The 17,994-nt window shown below is 35.5% G+C and overlaps 1 pseudogene; it reads left to right on the top strand.

Annotated features, from left to right (window-relative positions):
• LOC107871844 overlaps positions 1-17,994 on the top strand; it is a 57,935-nt pseudogene that overhangs the window by 29,240 nt on the left and 10,701 nt on the right.

The raw sequence follows: 17,994 nt of genomic DNA, 5'->3' as shown, positions 1-17,994 counted from the left end.
CCATAGTTTTGTTGTGCACCACACTTATGGATGAGTGGCTTCAAGATGTTTTAGGAAAAATTTCCCTTCTTTTAGTATTCATGTCGTGGGAGTGAGCATGAGCCCCAGTAAAACTCTCTATCTAATCCACTTCTTCCTTTTGCTTATAGAACATGCCTCCCAAATGGACTAATGAAAGAAGAACCGGAAATCAGTCAGCACCTCATCCCATTTAGGCAGATCCCTTAGACAGCACGTCTCTCATTCAGAATTCAGGGCTGCATTCACTACTCTAGCCAATTCAGTCGCAACTCATAATAAATGGCCAACTGCTATTCCGGCCAACCCAGTGGCTAATATTTTTTCATCCAGGATTTGAGACTTCACTTGAATGAATCCTCCCTTATTCTCAGGTTCTAATTCTGAAGAAGATCCATAGGAGTTCCTCAATCAGGTTTAGAAAGTCACAAATATCATGGGATTGACTTCCAGTGAGAGTGTTAAGTTAGCTGCCTATCAGCTACAAGATATAGCCCATACATGGTTTAAGCAGTGAAAGGTAGACAGGGGTGCAGATGCAGAACCCATAGAATAGAAAGAGTTTGCTATGGCCTTCTTAGATAGGTTCTTTCCCTTAGAGCTAAACGAAGCCAAGGTATTAGAGTTCATCAATATCAAGAAAGGCAGTATGAGTGTGAAAGAGTATTCCTTCAAGTTTACTCAGTTAAACAGGTATGCTCCCCATGTAGTAGCAGAAAATATATCCAGAATGAGTAAGTTTGTATCTGGGGTATCGAGTAGAGTGGTTAAGGAGTGCAATACTATGAAGGTTATTCGGGAGATGGATATATCTAGGTTTATGTTCCATGCTCAATATATTGAGGAACAGAAACTTAAGAAGAAGGAGAGAGAAAATAAGAGAGCCACAATAGATAGATTTGGTTTTTCCCAACCAAGGTCAAAGGGTGGTAACCGTTCTTAGTTTAGTCAGAAGTGTTTAGCCCCAGTTCTATCTTTAGCTAGTACACCAGTACGAAGGTTTAGGAATGACAATCATGATGGGATGCCAGGCTCCAAAACCTAGGGTAGTACAAGCAGTATTTGTACTAATCTGCTTTTCAAAGAATGTGATAAGAATCATAGGGGTATGTGTAGAGTCGACAGTAATGTGTGTTTTGGATGTGGCGAGTCAAGTCACAGAGTCCGATACTATCCTAAGGTTGATCTACGAAGTTAGAACAGTTGTCCTTCAGCTCAGTCTAGTTGCCCAAATTAGTAGGGTACCTCATTTAGTGCCACCAATGGGCAACGCCCAAACAGGCTCTATGCTCTTCAGTCCCGATAGGATCAGGAAAGTTATCCTAATATGGTCACTAGTACGTTACAAGTTTTCCATTTGCATGTTACACTTTGCTAGATCCAGGATCTTCCTTGTCCTTTTTTATTCCATATATCGCAGCTAATTTTAGAGTCAATCCCAAAATTTTAGCAGAGCCTTTCTCAGCCCCCACCCTAGTAGGCCAGTATATCAAACCCGATGGGTATACAAGAACTATTCAATTATGATATCTCAGGAAGTTAGGCTTCTAAATTTCTATAGTAATATTAGTATGTGTAGAAAAGAAATGGGTGAGAATGATGCCCAACCCTTCTTTGCCTTAGTACAAAGTTTTGTACTTCATTCATCATGATACCTATGCATGTTTTACATCTTTGCTCCATTAATATAGCTTATATTCATGCACTTTACATAGAATTATATACGTTTCCAGTTCTTAGTATGAGGAGTTACAGTTCACTCAATAGTATGAATCATGTTTCGTGAACACGAAAACTCCAAACTCAGGTCATGAAGCTCATGACTTTTGAAATCATGCCTTACAGTGTATTCAATTCCAGTTACCGTCTGAACTGTAGTCTCAGTTACAGTCTTAGTTATAGTGTTCGTCTCAGTCCAGTAATCTTATTAGAAAATCAGTTCAGTTTCAGGTTTGCTGGCATTCAGTTATTAGTTACTCAGTTATTAGTATTTCAGTACCTTAGCTTACAGAATATTTCAAAACCATGCCATACACTTGGCCTTGTATTCTCAAATAATACATCTTTCATAAAATTCATGCTCAGTTATCTCATATTACCCAGTCAGTTCTTACCTCGTATACATGATGCTCTACAGTTTCAGTCTAGTTATTCAGACTAAGTATAGTTCAGTCTTAAAAATCCAATATTTAGCTATTAGTCATTCAGTTAATCAGATAAGTTAGTATGCTTATGCATTTGTGCGTAGTGCCCATGCAAATATTTTTCAGTTGTCCCAAGTGAAGTGTCGTACTAAAGTGGAGAGTATAGTTGAGAAAGTATTCAAGGGATATGTCTAAGCTTGTAAATTTGCAGTTACAGTGCATAAGTATTAGTCACTCTATCTTAGATAATAATTCATAGGCCTCGCCTCATATTACAGAATTCTATCCACATTGTGATTTCTAGACAATGGTCCAAACTCCTTGCTTCCTAAAGCCACTAGAACTCTACAGAAAGAGTGTCAAAGAAAGGCTCCAGTCGAATATAAGTTTTCAGCATAAGTTAGTCCACAAAAAATCAGCAATTCAATTTAGCAGTTAGATGAACAAATTTGTGTGGTGTGGTTTTCCATTTTTTCATCTAGTTGCACTATCCGAATTCTTATGAATGTAACTATTCTAAGATGGACCAACCAGGTAGTTGCGTGTTGAGCTCAGTTCATATATTATGTTTCAATTTTAAACCATAGATATTCAGTCACAATTCAATTCGTTGGGTCCTTATGCATCGCCCCAATTTTCCTTAGTATCTCAGCCAAGTCAGTATCCTTTGGGGGACATAATGCCCCAAGGGGGAGATGCACTATAACCTCGAGCTTTCATGTCCTAAACCTCCTAGTTCTTTTCATGTAATGAATCCATTTTGGAATAGTAAGTACTCATAAGTTGACCCTCAAGTTCCAATGTTAGTCGTAAGACACGTATTCAAGGGGGCTCAGTTTAGTTCACGATATTCAATTCATGTATCACGTTCTATTCTCAATCATATTCTTATGTTCCCATTCATACGTACTCCAAAAATAATCTTGGGTTCATCAGTATATTTTAGTTTAAGTAATAGCTTTTCCGTAAGCTTATTCAGTTTCATTCTTAGATTTTCCATTAAAAACTAGGTATCAGTTACCATTGCATATTCAGTCATATGCTTATGAGTCAATTCAGCCATGTACCCAGGCATCAGACATGTATGATCAGTATATAAACTCAGCTTATCACGAAACCCAGTTATGCATTCATGAATTATGTTCAGCTATGTACTTATGCATGTTCAGAGTGATAATTCAGTTTATCAGTAACTTCAACCATGAAATCATGTGTTAGATGTTCATGTCCTGTAAGTAAGTTCAGTCTACCAGTATTCTTAGCTTAGTCAGTCCCATTCAAGAATGAATGTTCCTAAGGGGGAGATAATGTAAGACCCCACAAAAAATTTCTTGCTTAAATCAGTCCTTTAAGCTTGTTAGGGGTCCCAAGCTTAGAATATATTAACTAAGAATTCAGACTTAGTGTCATTTTAGCCTTCAAAAGTTGGCAATCTTATTTCATGACCTTTACATCCTTTAAATGTTGATCTTTAAGTTAATTCATGAACAACAATGTTAGAAGAGGTTCCCGAACAAGTTTCAGATTTTTTGAACCTTATTTAGACCATGTTTGAGTGCCCAAAATAGTGGGTCAACGCGATCTTGATGCATTACGTCGACCATCAAATCAATAAGATAGTTTTTCCCCAGCTTCAGTGCAAATTCCAGTAAACCAACATGGACTCAACGCGGCGTGTTGTCTATCACATCGATGCCAATGATGTGGTTCATCGGCCTGTGCATCGGTAACACAGTTTATAGGCATTAAAAGGCCACATCCTCAGGGCTAATTAGGTCTTTTTCCCACGCCCTTCAGCCCATAAAACACGAAATTAAACTCTTTGGAGAGCAATTATATTCATTTTTTCACAAATTTCTCAAAAACAAGAACCTAGGTGTTTAAATTTCAAATCAAGAACTCAACATTAAATTTTTGAAATTCATCGACTAAGGCATGTGAAGTGTTCATACAAGGGTCCCTTCCATCCTTGGAGTCCAAGAAACTATTTTTAAACTTCAATTTATGGATTTTATGAATTCCATGTTGGGTTTGATTATGTTTATGTTTAGAATGATTAATTAGGATTCTAATCTATGTTTTATGATACGTTTCATGTGAGGTTAATTCATATGTATTTAATATCATGAGGATCTATGTAAAACCCTTAAAATATTCAATGGGGATTTGAATTATGATGTCTACTTGTGGTTTAATATTATGTGCATATGTCTGCTCACCAAGTGCTTGATGAATTATTCATGTGAACTAATATGGGAAACAAATCATGTCATACTAGCTTATTATCAAGTTATACCATGCAAGATCATGTCAAATAATGTGCATGCTTATGTTAAGCAAGATCATGTGATGCTTCATTTTCATGCTATCGAGTCCTGGGGGTATTTAATACCCAACAATTTAGTTATTTACTTAGAGTCAGTGCTAGTTACAAAGTAATCTCAATAGTGACTCGATCGGTAGAACTTAGCCAGTTACAAAAACCCAAGAAATATCAGTAGTGTTCATAATTTTGTCACAGTACTCAGTGTAAACCTCAGTAGTCCTCTGTGCTCAGTCAAATTTCCAGAATTCAATAGTATTTTATCAGTCCATGGAACTCAGTAAACTCAGTTTAGTCCAGTCAACTAGTAATATCAGTAACAATTTAGTCCAGTCTAGTACAGACTAGAAATCAGTCTAGTGTCTATTTAGTTGGGAGTAGGATTCAGCATCGAGCAAACTCAGGGATGGGGGCATTCCCGTTAATAGAGCGTTTGACCCATAGTATCCATCCTTGCATTACAAAACTATGTAGCTAGTATAGGTTGACAGATATAGTCATTCAATTATCACTAATACAGTACAGTAAACTTAGACATCAGTTTATCAACATTCAGATTTAGTATTCAGTACTATCATGATCTCAATTACACTATATGTATTCATGCATGTACTCCCATTCAGTCATACTCATGTATTTAGTTAGTATTGTTTATGCATATGAACCCATGTATTTCATCCTACCTCTCTAAGTATACCAGTATATTCAAAGTACTGACGCATGCTTTTCTTTTATGCTATGACGTCTTATATCATAGGTTCAGATGCACGGGCTCCAGAGAACCCTTAGTAGTTTAGATTTTCAGCAGTCAGCATAGTGGAAAGTCCTCACAGTTTGAGGACATAGCTATTTTTAGTATTTCAGTATTATTTTCAGTAGTCGGGGTTAGTTGGGGACTTGTCCCATCAACTCCACAGATCAGATAGTTTAGAGGCTTTCCAGACTAGAGTATTTTCTGACAGTTGTTCAGTTTTGGTATTGTGATGCCATATCCAGTATTATTTACAGTATTGAACCTTATTGCCAGTTTTTTGCCTACTTTCTGCATATATACTATATTATTATTCAGTTATTATAGTAGGTACCAGTCATGGGTTGGCTTGTGGTCCTTCGGGATTATCAACTTTGTGTAGTGTTTGGGGTACAGACTTAGGGCGTTACAATAATGGTGGAAAAATTACTGAATTTTAGGATATTGATGTAGATAAGATGTCCTATTTTGAGTTGAGAGACTATTAGAAAATTGGAGTATAGCACAAGCTATTAGAAATTTAAAAAAGGATTCTTAAGCTTCTTCGATGAAAGGGACCCAAGAATCAACATTTGCATAGCTTCGAGAAATTCTTTCTTGAAAGATCTTGGAGAGAATCTTGATTTATTGATTTCTCTTGAAGAAGAAGGAAGGGTTTTGATTTTTTAGAAACTCTAGCTCTTGTTCTTGAACAACTTTGAGGGAAAACTAGTATTTTAAGGTTAAAATAAGGCCAAATCCCATGTTAAAGAGTATATATAGGGGTAGAAAAATGACCCTTTTTGAATCTAGAATTAAACTAAAATCCTGATTTTACATGCTGGCGTGATGCGATGAAATCGTGTTAGTTCACTGGAAATTGGACAATCGGGAAACTGCTTGATGGCGCGACATGGTGGAAATTGCGTTGCCACCTTGGTTGCAAACTAGAAAGGCACCTCGATGCGGTGGAATTGAGTTGGTGCATTGGAAATTGAAAACTCTAAAATTAAGCCTTAGCGCGACGCGCCGTAATCACGGAGGCTCACTATATTTTGACGATTTCTATTTTGGCTGGCTCCACGATGTGCTAAAGTGTCAAGTGGCACATATCTCACTAAAATAGCTCTAAATCTTCGTCCAAGTGTCGAATTTGGGTGAATTTGGTATCGGCGAAAAGCTTATTCAATTCTTTACATGACAATAAGTCAATATTAGGGAAATTCTACACGATTTAAAATACTTCTCACTTGGGAAGACACTTCTCAAACTTTTAGGGCCGTATTAATACTTTACTGAACATAATCTAAGGCTTAGACTATGAGAGAATTTTGCAGGGTATTACAATATCTCCCCCTTGGAAACATTCATCCTCAAATGTCACTTGATAGGCTAAGAATACTGATCGATTAAACTTACTCAAGGAACGGTAGTATCTGAAACATGATTATGCAACTGGAACTACTAATATTCTGAACTCTCATACTAGACATCCATATCTGATGCATGGAATACTCGACTGAAGCTACTCATAAGCTCAATTCTCATAATAGACCTACATATCTGATGAATGAATGTGTAACTGAGTTATTCTCATGAATGCATGACTGAATACACTGAAAAACTAAACTCTTTCTACTAAACATGCATATCTAATGCATGAATGTCTTACTGTATTGACTCTCGAAAGCATGAATGGCTATGCAATGATAACTGATGTTAACTTCGTTAGGAGAGTCTAAAAATGCAACTAATGAGTCTAAGGACATGAAAGAATTGCAATATCATGGGGTATCTCCCCCTTGGGACTCTATGTCCCTCTAAACACACTTTGCTGAAATATTAGGGCGGTGCACGGGGCACCTACAAACTGGGTCATGATTAATCAACTAAGATCTGAAACTAATGCATGACCCATACTAACATATAAGATCAAAATGGGAGAAAAGGATCTAACAATTCATATCATAAAGATGAAGGACTCATAACATACCCGAATCTATATCAGGGAACCTTTCATGATCATGGTGGGTTTAAAGCATATAAAGTCTGTTTTGACGCTGACCATTACTGGCACAGGAAGGGGCACCCTACTGATTAAACTCTCTATCTCTCTGATCTAGCACTCTACACTTTTCATTCTGTGGCCTGGACTACCACACCCAAAGCACACATCACTGCAGACTCTACACACACCTAGGTGGCTGTTGCCATACTCTTCACAAAGTGGATAGGTACGATCACCACTATACTACTCATGGCTTAAGAACCTGGTGCCTCATTATAACTGACATCCCCAACTTCAGTATGGGTACACTAGCTGAGGATGGAGCTGGGACTGTAAATCTTTGACTTTGCTGAAAATGGCTACCACCCTGGGACCCTGCCTGAAAGAAACCATAACTACCTGTTCTGGCTCTATTACTCACTCTCTCTCTTTCTTTCATCTTATCTGCCTTAATCTGTTGTGCATGCCTCATCAGCCTAGCAAGGTCTATATCTCTATTGAGCATAGCAGCCCTATACTCTTTCAATACTAACCCGGATACACCAGTCACAAACTTATTCATACTTTCTCTAGGGTCAGCTATTAAGTCAGGAGCATACTTAGCTAACTGGTTGAACTTAAGATAATACTCTTTCACTATCATGGAGCCTTGCCTTAGGTTTATGAAATCTTCTACCTTAGCTTTCCTCATCTCTAGTGGGAAAAACTTATCTAGAAAGGTATCCTGAAACTTTTGCCAAGTCACGAGAGTTACACCCTCCCCTCTACCCTCCTTCCACATCACTACCCAATCATGAGCAATATCCTTCATCTTTTTGGATGCTAACTCTACATTCTCCTCCTTAGAAATATGCATAATCTGGGAGATCTTCCTCACCTCTTCTAGAGAAAGTTGTGGGTCCTCACATGCTACTGACCCATAGAACTCTGGCGGGTTCATTATCATGAAATCTCTAATTCTGGCTATGGCTAAACCCCCATCATGCTCAGGTGAGGCCACAGCCTGTCCCTGAACATTAGTCACAATTTGGGCTAGCGCCTAAAAAGCTGCCCAAAACTCTGCATGTGATACATTTTTATTCTCAGGATCTACTGGCTGAGGTGGCTAGTCATCAACCCTATGGGCATTATCTCTGTGAGGAGGCATACTCTGTACATAGAAGAAAGAGGTGGATTAGATTGAGGATTAACTTGAGCTCATGCTCACTCACACAACATGAATAATGAAAGAAGGGAAACTTCTCCTAAAAAATCTTATAGCCTCTTGTACATAAATGTGGTGCGCAATACACCTATGCATAAGACTCTACTAGATACGACTTTTCAGACTCTCTAGGACACTGTTGAACCTTAGGATTTGATACCAAGTTTGTAACAACCCAATTTTTTGGAATCAGAATATCATACAGTGCTCATGATCCCGAAGGACCACAAGCCAACCCTCTACGAATATCTGTACCTAAACACTGTGTAATATAAATAATAAGTGTAAAAACTGGCCATAAGGTTCAAAACATCTAAAAATACTCAAAATTGAAAACTGAATACTGATATATCTGTCTGAAAAGCCTCTAAATTGTCTGAACTATGGAGTTGATAGGATATGTCCCCAACTAACTTTGTCTACTAAAATTAAACTAAATCTGATATGATAATAATAAAAATAAGGATCATCCTCGACTAAAGAGGACTCACTGTTATGTCTACTATTGCTAACTGGGACAAAGCTACTGAGGGTACTCTGGATCTCATCCCTGCAAACCTATGGTGTCAGATAAAACACCATAGCGGAAATGCGTCAGTACAGGAATATACCGAGTATGAAGATGAGGAAAGGCTAAATGTAAGGGCTCATGCATGAATAATTACTTAACTGAATAATCATAAGAGTACTGAATGAGAACCCATAAATGAATGCATAAACTATAACTAAAATCATCATGACTCAAAATACTAAAACTCGAATACTACTTATTGCCATCTGAACTCACTACTAATGACTGAGATGTTGAACACTGAATCAATTGATACTAATAACTGAGTACTGGAGTTGAGATCAGTCCTATCTAGAGAGTGATCTCAAAAACTAATGATACTAAAACTGATTAACTGAATCTACTCATATCAATGACTAAATTCTAAGCTTTCTACTCTTGACTGACTACATCAGAGATCAAACCTCTCTAATAGGTGATTCTAAAATCTACTATCAATGATAAGTAAAGATTATATCTGAGATCAAACATATCTAATGAAAGATCTCCAAATCAGAAAATAAGAATACTCAACTAAATTTGAGACTGAGATCAAGATCTAGCGGGTCATCTCTGGATCTGATAATGAGATTACTCAACAGCTTTATGTGGAACCATGACTATCTAGTCGGTGGTCCATGAGTCAATGGAACTATCTAAGTTCCTCACTGAGATAGATGACTGTATCTGATAGTCCTAATTTCTGAGTTCTACTCTAAATATTGATACTGAAACTACAACTATAGGAAGTAGTCACTTAATCGACATACCCTGAATCTCAACTGGTAGGGTCCAACCTGTAACCCTAATTAGAAGGGTGTCAATACCATGCCACGAGTAAATACCTCTCTGGTCAAGCCTCTCTAATGGGTGACTCTCACTGAAAGTCAATCCTAAGGCAGTACAATAGTCAAGCCTATCTAGCAGCAGACCAGCCTTTCCTGATGGGTGACTCCTGCATCTTGCACTGTCTACGCAGTTTTGGGGTTCAAGGATTGCTCCTAACAATTCTTCCTCTCTGACAGGGAGCCACCATCCCTGCCCTCGCTCAATGCTAGCTTCTACTCCCAACTGAAAGATTCACTGAACGTAAACTAAGCTAAATCTGATATTGATCATGTTTCTCAAATGATCTGACTAAGTTAAGCTGAATTTACTTGGTTTTGTATCTGACGGAATACTACTGAATCTTGTTATCTGACTAAACGACACTGAGCTTGGGATACATTACTCAAATATAACTGAGGACAGAACTGAACACTTGAATACAACTAGATCTAAGCTGAATACAGAACTGAGGCTAGATTACTAGCTATAATAAGACTATGGAGATTACTGAGATTACTTAAGTTATGTATCTGTTTGAGAGTACAAAGTTCTATAACTCATTGAGTTCTGAGAACTGTGGATTGACTGAGATTATCATGAAAACTGACATGGGCTCTAGACTGTAGCTAAATTGTTGGGTATAAATACCCCTAGGACTCCATAACATAAAAGTAAAGAACAACCATTCTTGAATTATTAAAACCATGGACATTCATTCACCTTCAGAATTACTAAAGCATCTCTTCAAGCATTTAAAAATCATAAACATGTGATAGTGTAGGGAGATAAGATATTGGTTCATACTCCATTCAACAAGGTCTTGCATTAAACACTTAGCATGTAGTAAAGTCTTAGCATGTATCAAAGAGCACATAATTAGGGAATTTCATGCTATCATGTCATAATTTATTCACTAAGGCTTTTCAATAAATACTTGTCATGCATGAGCTTGCACACAATTAAGGATTTCTAGTCAACATGCTATAATGGCTCTAATTTCTTCACATAAGCATTTTATCAAACATATGGAGATCATACTTTGCTTATTCAACAATTTATACACTTAATTGACATGAACACATCACTTAACAAGAAACTTGAAGACGGTTTATTATGAACATCACATGAATATCATTTACTAGGGTCAAAGCTTGAAAACCTTGTAAACAAACATGAATCACAACTCAATAATAGCATGAACATCAATTCAACCCACATGAATCTTGAAAACTCATAAACATAAGATCTTTGAAATTTAGAAAAGGATTTTTGAGCTTCTTGGATGAAAGGGACCCAAGAATCAACATCTCCATACCTTAGAGAAACTCTTTCATGAAAGATCTTGGAGAGATTCTTGATTTCTTGATTTCTCTTGAAGAAGAAGGAAGGGTTTTGATTTTGTAGAAACCCTAGCTCTTATTATTGAACAACTTTGAGAGAAAACTAGTATTTTTAGGTTAAAATGAGGTCAAATCCTGTGTTAAGGAGTATATATAGGGGTAGCAAAATTACCCTTTTCACCTCTGGAATTAAACTAAAAAATTCCCAATTTTACATGCTGGCACGACGCGGTAGAATCACACCATCTCACTGAAAATTGGACAATCGGGAAACTGCTTGATAGCGCGACGCAGTGGAAATCGCATTGACACCTTGTTTGTAAACTGGGAAGGCATTGCGAGACGGTGGAATCACGTTGGTGCACTGGAAATTGAAAACTCTGAAATTAAGCCTTGGCGCAATGTGCCATAATCATGGAGGCACACTGGATTTTGACGATTGCCATTTTGGCTGGCTCCGCGATGTGCTAAAGTGTCAGGTGGCACACTGTCTCACTAAAATGGCTCTAACTCTTCGCTCGAGTATCGGATTTGGGTGAATTTGGTATCGAAAAAAAGCTTATTCAATTCTCTACATGACAAAGAGTCAATATTAGGGAAATTCTACATGGTTTAAAATACTTCTCACTTGGGAAGACACTTCTCAACCTTTTAGGGATGGATTAACACTTTACTGAACACGCTCTAAGGCTCAGACTATGAGAGAATTTTGTGGGGTCTTACAAATCATGGATAATTTTCTCCTTGAAATATCCCAATTTTGGAAGAGACATTGATTCATATTTTTTTCTTTCTATTGAAGCTTCTTCTTCGAAGATGAATTTCCTAGGGACTAGGTCCCTTGAAATCATCTATTTTAAAATGAGACATCTCTATCTTGAAGTTTCTTGAAAGAGTGAACATAGTTAGACCTTCCATCATCAGGATTTGAACCCCCTTAATCAACGACCTATTCTTGATTCCAATCCCCTTCGCATGCCTAAAATCATGATCGTAAGTTGGATTTGGGAACCCACTTAAGTTTGAGTTCCCAATAGGAGGATAATGGTGTAATCAAATTCTTCTTAGCCCGTCTAGGTAGTGATAGCTTTCTCTTCACCTTTTTTATAGACTTAAAACCCTTAGGATATGCATTCTTTTATTGAGTGTATTCAGTATTCCTTAATTTTTCTTTACGTCAGTATTGGCATCCTTATTTCAAATGTCCATCTATTCCGTAATGAGTTCACAAGAGTTTGTACCCTTTGCTTCTATCATCATGAGCCACCTTTCCTTTAGACTCAATAGGTTGGAGTTTTCTTTGATATCCCAGACCTCTATCATCATTAACACCTTGACTATTCAAGTTAGAATGGATCAGTAAGGAAGTATTCCACTTAAAAAACTTGTTCAACTCTTCTTTTTCAAGCAGACCAGGTCCGTCTCTAACTCTTCATTCCTATGAAATGCTGACATAAGGTATTTTTGTGAATTTTTCAATTTCTCCTCAAGATCAATCTAAATCCTTGAGGCTTCCTTCCTTCCTTTACTATTTACACCATTTACACTCTTCATCAAACTCAGATTTTTGGATTTATCTTTGTGAACATCTCTTCAGTTTCAAACATTCAGAAAGTTAAAGTAATCAACTCTTGTTCTTGATTCTCTACTTTCTCCTCTAATGTATTTTTTTCAGCAGTTAGTTCACATGCATAGTCTATCAATACACTAGCAAGCCTCTTTATCTTATTAGCTTAGTAATTATCTCAATTCTCCTTAATATCATAAAGGGTTACCTCATTTTCTTCTTTATCTTTTGTGTTTTCTATGAATGCAAATAGGGAATCATAGATAACTGAACTTTCTTCTACTACTAGCATAGAAACATCTCTAGACTTCTCATCTTCATCAGATTCAATGAAAGAAGATCCCCATGTTGCCAAGCTTGCTTTACTGTATACTCAGTTGCAGTCTTTCTTCTTGATTTTGTAGGGACCTAGTCCCTGTGTTTTCTTTTACCACTTTCAGTCTTGAGGTAATCTTGATAATCCATCTTATTCACTGGAAAGACCTTAATAAAATGTTTAGGACTTCCACATTTGTATCACACCTCAACATTTCTTCCCTTGCTATTACTGCTTTCTCTTATTAGGAATTGACCACTTATTCTCATTGCTCTAACAATTTTATTTTCCAAATTGGAAACATCAGTCTCTTCTTCACTTGAATTATGTTCTAAAGCCTTCAATCCCAGATATTTTTCTCTACTCACTTTCTGCTTCCCTTGCTCTTGATGCTTCTTGAGCTCATGAGTCTTTAAATTTCCTATTAGTTCATGCATAGTGAGGGTCTTCAAGTTTCTATCTTCAGTTATAGCATCCATTTTGCTCTCCCGGGACTTAGAAAGAACACAAAGAATCTTTCTCACTTTCTTATACACTAGAATCACCTTTCCCAAGTAATGAAGCCCATTTGTGATTGAAGTGAATCTTGTATGTATTTCTTGGCTAGTTTTATCTTCTTTCGTGGTAAAGCTTTCATACTGAGTAAATCTTTCACATTAGTAGTATCTTCATGTGTAGTCCCAAGTAATCCCAGATCTCTTTGGTATTTTTACAAGTTGAGATCCTATTATATTATCAAGCCCTATACTACAAACTAGCAATTTCTTGTCTTAGTAATTTTTCTTAATTTTTCTTCAATCTTCATCATCATACTCTTTTCTGCTTTTAAAAACCATTCTAGTTATTTCTCCTTCTTTTAGTTCTTTAATAGGAACATGAGTTCAATCAAAGATTATGTCCACCAATTTACTATCTTCAGCCATAATTAAGTCAAATATCTTAGTTTTCCACCACCCATAATACTTCCCATTGAATCTTGGTGGTCTAGTAGTAGATTGCCCTTCATCTAGATTAGGTGGAGCAATCATTCTAGCCAAGACACTTTAGGTGTGAACCTTTTAGAGTGGTCCTTCTCGGATACCAATTGTTGAACCTTTGGGGGTTGCACCGTAAGTGAGGAACCAGGTCCCTCAAAGTTAATCACAAGCAAAATATAGTAAAGTACCCAGGAATCAAAAGACAGTACAATAAGAGTAAAAATACAAAATTTTTACGTGAAAACCCCATTGATCAAGGAAGGTAAAAATCACGGATTGCCCTCACAAGTGCCAATGAAATCCACTATAATAAACCTCTTGATTTCAGCCTTGACTTCAGCTTAACTCTAGGCTCCTTTCGTATGTAATAACTCTATTACAAGCTCATCTTGGCAACTATGCCAAGGACTCTCTCCACTGATTAACTCTAATCAGCAACAAGATTAGGTAACTCTACCTAAGAACTTCTCTCAATAAAATAAAACACTACTCTTAAAGCATGAGTAGTTTAATTACAAATCAGCACTCGAGAACACTCACTCACTCTTTAAGCATATTTCAAAGATAAGAACATAAGCAATACTTAAGCAGTGTTGAATTGGAGTTTTTACTGCCTCTCTTCACTCTTTTTAATTCCCAAAACTTACTTGATGAAGAAGCGTCTTTTTTCTTTTATAGATGAGTGATAATTAGGGATGAAATATCATTAGACCAGCTATCCTAATTAGTACAAGAAGCACCTGCAAGTTGTTACATAAGAGGACCAAATTGTGCAGTCATACATGCCAGATGTACTGTACTATGAACTTTCAGAGACCCTAGTTGCTCATCATCAAAACTACATATAGCAGTTTTAATGCATGGATCTTGGTAGCTAGGCACAATACCATCATTACTATGCTTGAAAAAATCAGAGTAAAGATGATGACAAGAATAGGCATTCTAAGGGAGTTTCGAAGTACTTAGAATTATAATTACTCTCCAATGTGCTTAATGATATTAGAGAAGAACATAAACAGGTCTATGGATTGTACCATTGATTTTAATGGAGTGGCCAAAGTTGAAGTGAAAGAAAGTTCTTATTAACACAAAGTAGATATTGTCAAGAGGACTTGTAGTTTTAGGGTGTGGCAATTAAAGTACATACCATTTGCACATGTTGTGGATGCATTGTTATTCAAGAAGTACCCTTTGTATGACTATTTTGATAACTTCTATAGTAAGGAAACATACTTGAGGACTTATGCCAATGTTCTTGAACCAGTAACAAATATGGAAATATGGCTAGTTTCTTTAAACATTATTGTTGCACCACCTGAAATCACAAGCATGCTTGGCAAGCCATCTAAGGTTAGGAGGAAGGAATCTGGAGAAACAAAGAAATCAGGAAAATTGCCTAAAAGTAGACTAGCAATGACATGTAGTTTGTGTCATGTTAGAGGCCACAACAAGAGAGGGTGTCCTCAAAGTACACCGTCAGCAGAACCAAGTGCACCATTAGTAACAACAGTTACTCGTACAGGCAGGGGAAAAGGTAGACCAAAGGTAATATTTACACTTGAATGTAGTATATTAAAACTTATCTAATTTTTTAACATTCTTTTTATATGTGGAAAACTCCACCAGAAACATGTAATGCACCATCTCAAGAAAAAAGTTTTGGTTCAGGCAGGGGAAGAGACAGACCAAAGATAAATTTTATAACTTCTCTAATTTCTTAACATTCTTTTTATATGTATTAAACTCCACTAGAAACATATAATGAACCTCCTCAAGAAAAGAGTGTTGGTTCAGGCAAGGGAAGAGGTAGACCAAAGGTAATATTACACTTGAATTTAGTACTAATTAGCTCAATAGTTTTTATAACATTCTTTTTATATGTATAGAAAAATCCATCAGAAGTCATTAGTGTATCACCTCAATAAAAAAACAAAAAAGAAAGACACCAAAAAAAGTAACATCAATAGCTCCTAGTGCACCTCCTTACCTACAGCGCCTCTTGCACCTACTATTTTTTCAGCATCCTTTTCTGCACCTTCTGATTATTTTGTATTATCTTCAATGGCTGGTACTACTAAAAGAGGAATGGGTAGTGATAGAGATAACACAACTTTATTAAAAAGGCAAAGAGTAATGGAAATGAGTGTGTTCTAAGCTGAAAATGGCTTCAAATTCCTGAATGTAAGTCTCTTACTTTGTTATAGCTTGTGTAAATTATGAGTCTTTAGTGTATCTTGATTTTTGAATTTTTATCCTTCATTGCAGTCTGGCATACCTAGCAGTAAGATCCACTCTATTGGTCGATCAAAGGTGACAAGATCAGTTGATGTAACTAGTACTATTGGTTATACACCAAGTACCATCAATAACTAGTAAAATTACCTGCACATTGCGTGAAAAATATTAATGTATTACTAAATAATTATTTTAGACAATGAGTTTTGTATAAGGATGTAAAATCATTATACAGTAAATCAGTTCTATTATCATATTATTTTTTAATATGCCTAATCTACCACCAATCCTACATAAACTAAGTTGATATGACTAAATAAAAATTTAAATTGTCATAAAAAATATATGTTTAAGTGTACAATATTCATTAATACAATTTGGTTAATATTTTTTTGTATTATATAAAAGATGGGATATTTAATTCATTATTAAAGTTATTAAATGAAAAATAAGGTAAAATTCCACCCTTACAAAGTAATTTAAATAAATCCACACTAATTATATGTAATTATTGAAAAAAGATAAGGTAAAATTCCACCATTACAAAGTAATTAAAATAAATCCACACTAATTATATTCATCTGTTGAAAAAAAATAAGGTAAAATTCCATCCATACAAAGTAATTAAAATAAATCCACACTAATTATATTTAATTTTTGAATATATAAGAACCTAATTATATATTTAAAAAAACATAAAATAATTATTTTCAATAATTATTCCAATTTTATGATATTGTATTATATAAGTCCCTAAGTATCCAACATTATTTTATTCAAAGTAAATTTTAAATTTTAAAAGTAATGTGGTCCCAATTCAAAAGTTCCAAATTAATTAAATATTAAAAATAAGTACAAAATATCTAAAGAGTAGGGACAGTACATTATGTACTTCTAGAGAGCTCAGTTACTTTACCTTGTTAGTTAGATTTTAGTTTCAACATTGTAAGAAAATTTACGTAGCTTAGAAATTTAGGAAAAGTTAGATGGGGATAGACTCCACTTTTTTGACTTTCATGTAAATTCGTTATATAAATACAAAGGCAGAGGGCATTGCAAAAAGCAAGCCTGCAAAGCCTTCTTTTGAAGCAAATCTCACTCTCTCCATTCCACAAAAAAAAAAAATATACTCAGTTAATTAGATAAATATACTCCAATGGAAATTATAGATATTAAGAAAATAATATTAGAAAAAGTAATAGACTACGAAATTGAAACTATAAATTATCTAGAACAGTTATACGAAAAAATTTACCCAGAAGAATATTATTCAAATTAAAAAATGTTAGAATATATTAGACAAACTAGAGAAAATCAAGAAAATCTAAATAATGAAATTAATTATAGAAACATGTCCTAACTTTCCACAATTATAACAAGTACATTCTTTTATAGATTTCTTTTTTCTATATGGTCTCTTATGTTTATAATTTTTTACATAATATCTTTTTCTTGGTTTTTTATATTTATATTTTGATTTTTTATATTTCTTATATTTCTTATGTCTTTTTCTTTTCTTATAATATCTTTCTTCGCATCCAAATTAACCTACCAAATCTATTATACCTATTAAATCCGCGCACCCCCCTACAAATGGTATCAGAGCACAGTAATTTAAAAAGTACGGAAGAGATATATGTTAAAAGAGTTGTTAGAATTAAAATAGATTTAGAGTTAAAACAATTTACTTATACTTATAATTAAAACAATTATGCGAAGACCATTTAAAAATAGAGAAGCTTTTAGAAAAATTA

Source organism: Capsicum annuum, chromosome 5, assembly GCF_002878395.1.
Source record: "Capsicum annuum cultivar UCD-10X-F1 chromosome 5, UCD10Xv1.1, whole genome shotgun sequence".
NCBI classification, from domain to species: domain Eukaryota; kingdom Viridiplantae; phylum Streptophyta; class Magnoliopsida; order Solanales; family Solanaceae; genus Capsicum; species Capsicum annuum.
Note: the sequence above shows the minus strand (reverse complement) of the source record. Positions and strands in the feature narration are given on the sequence as shown.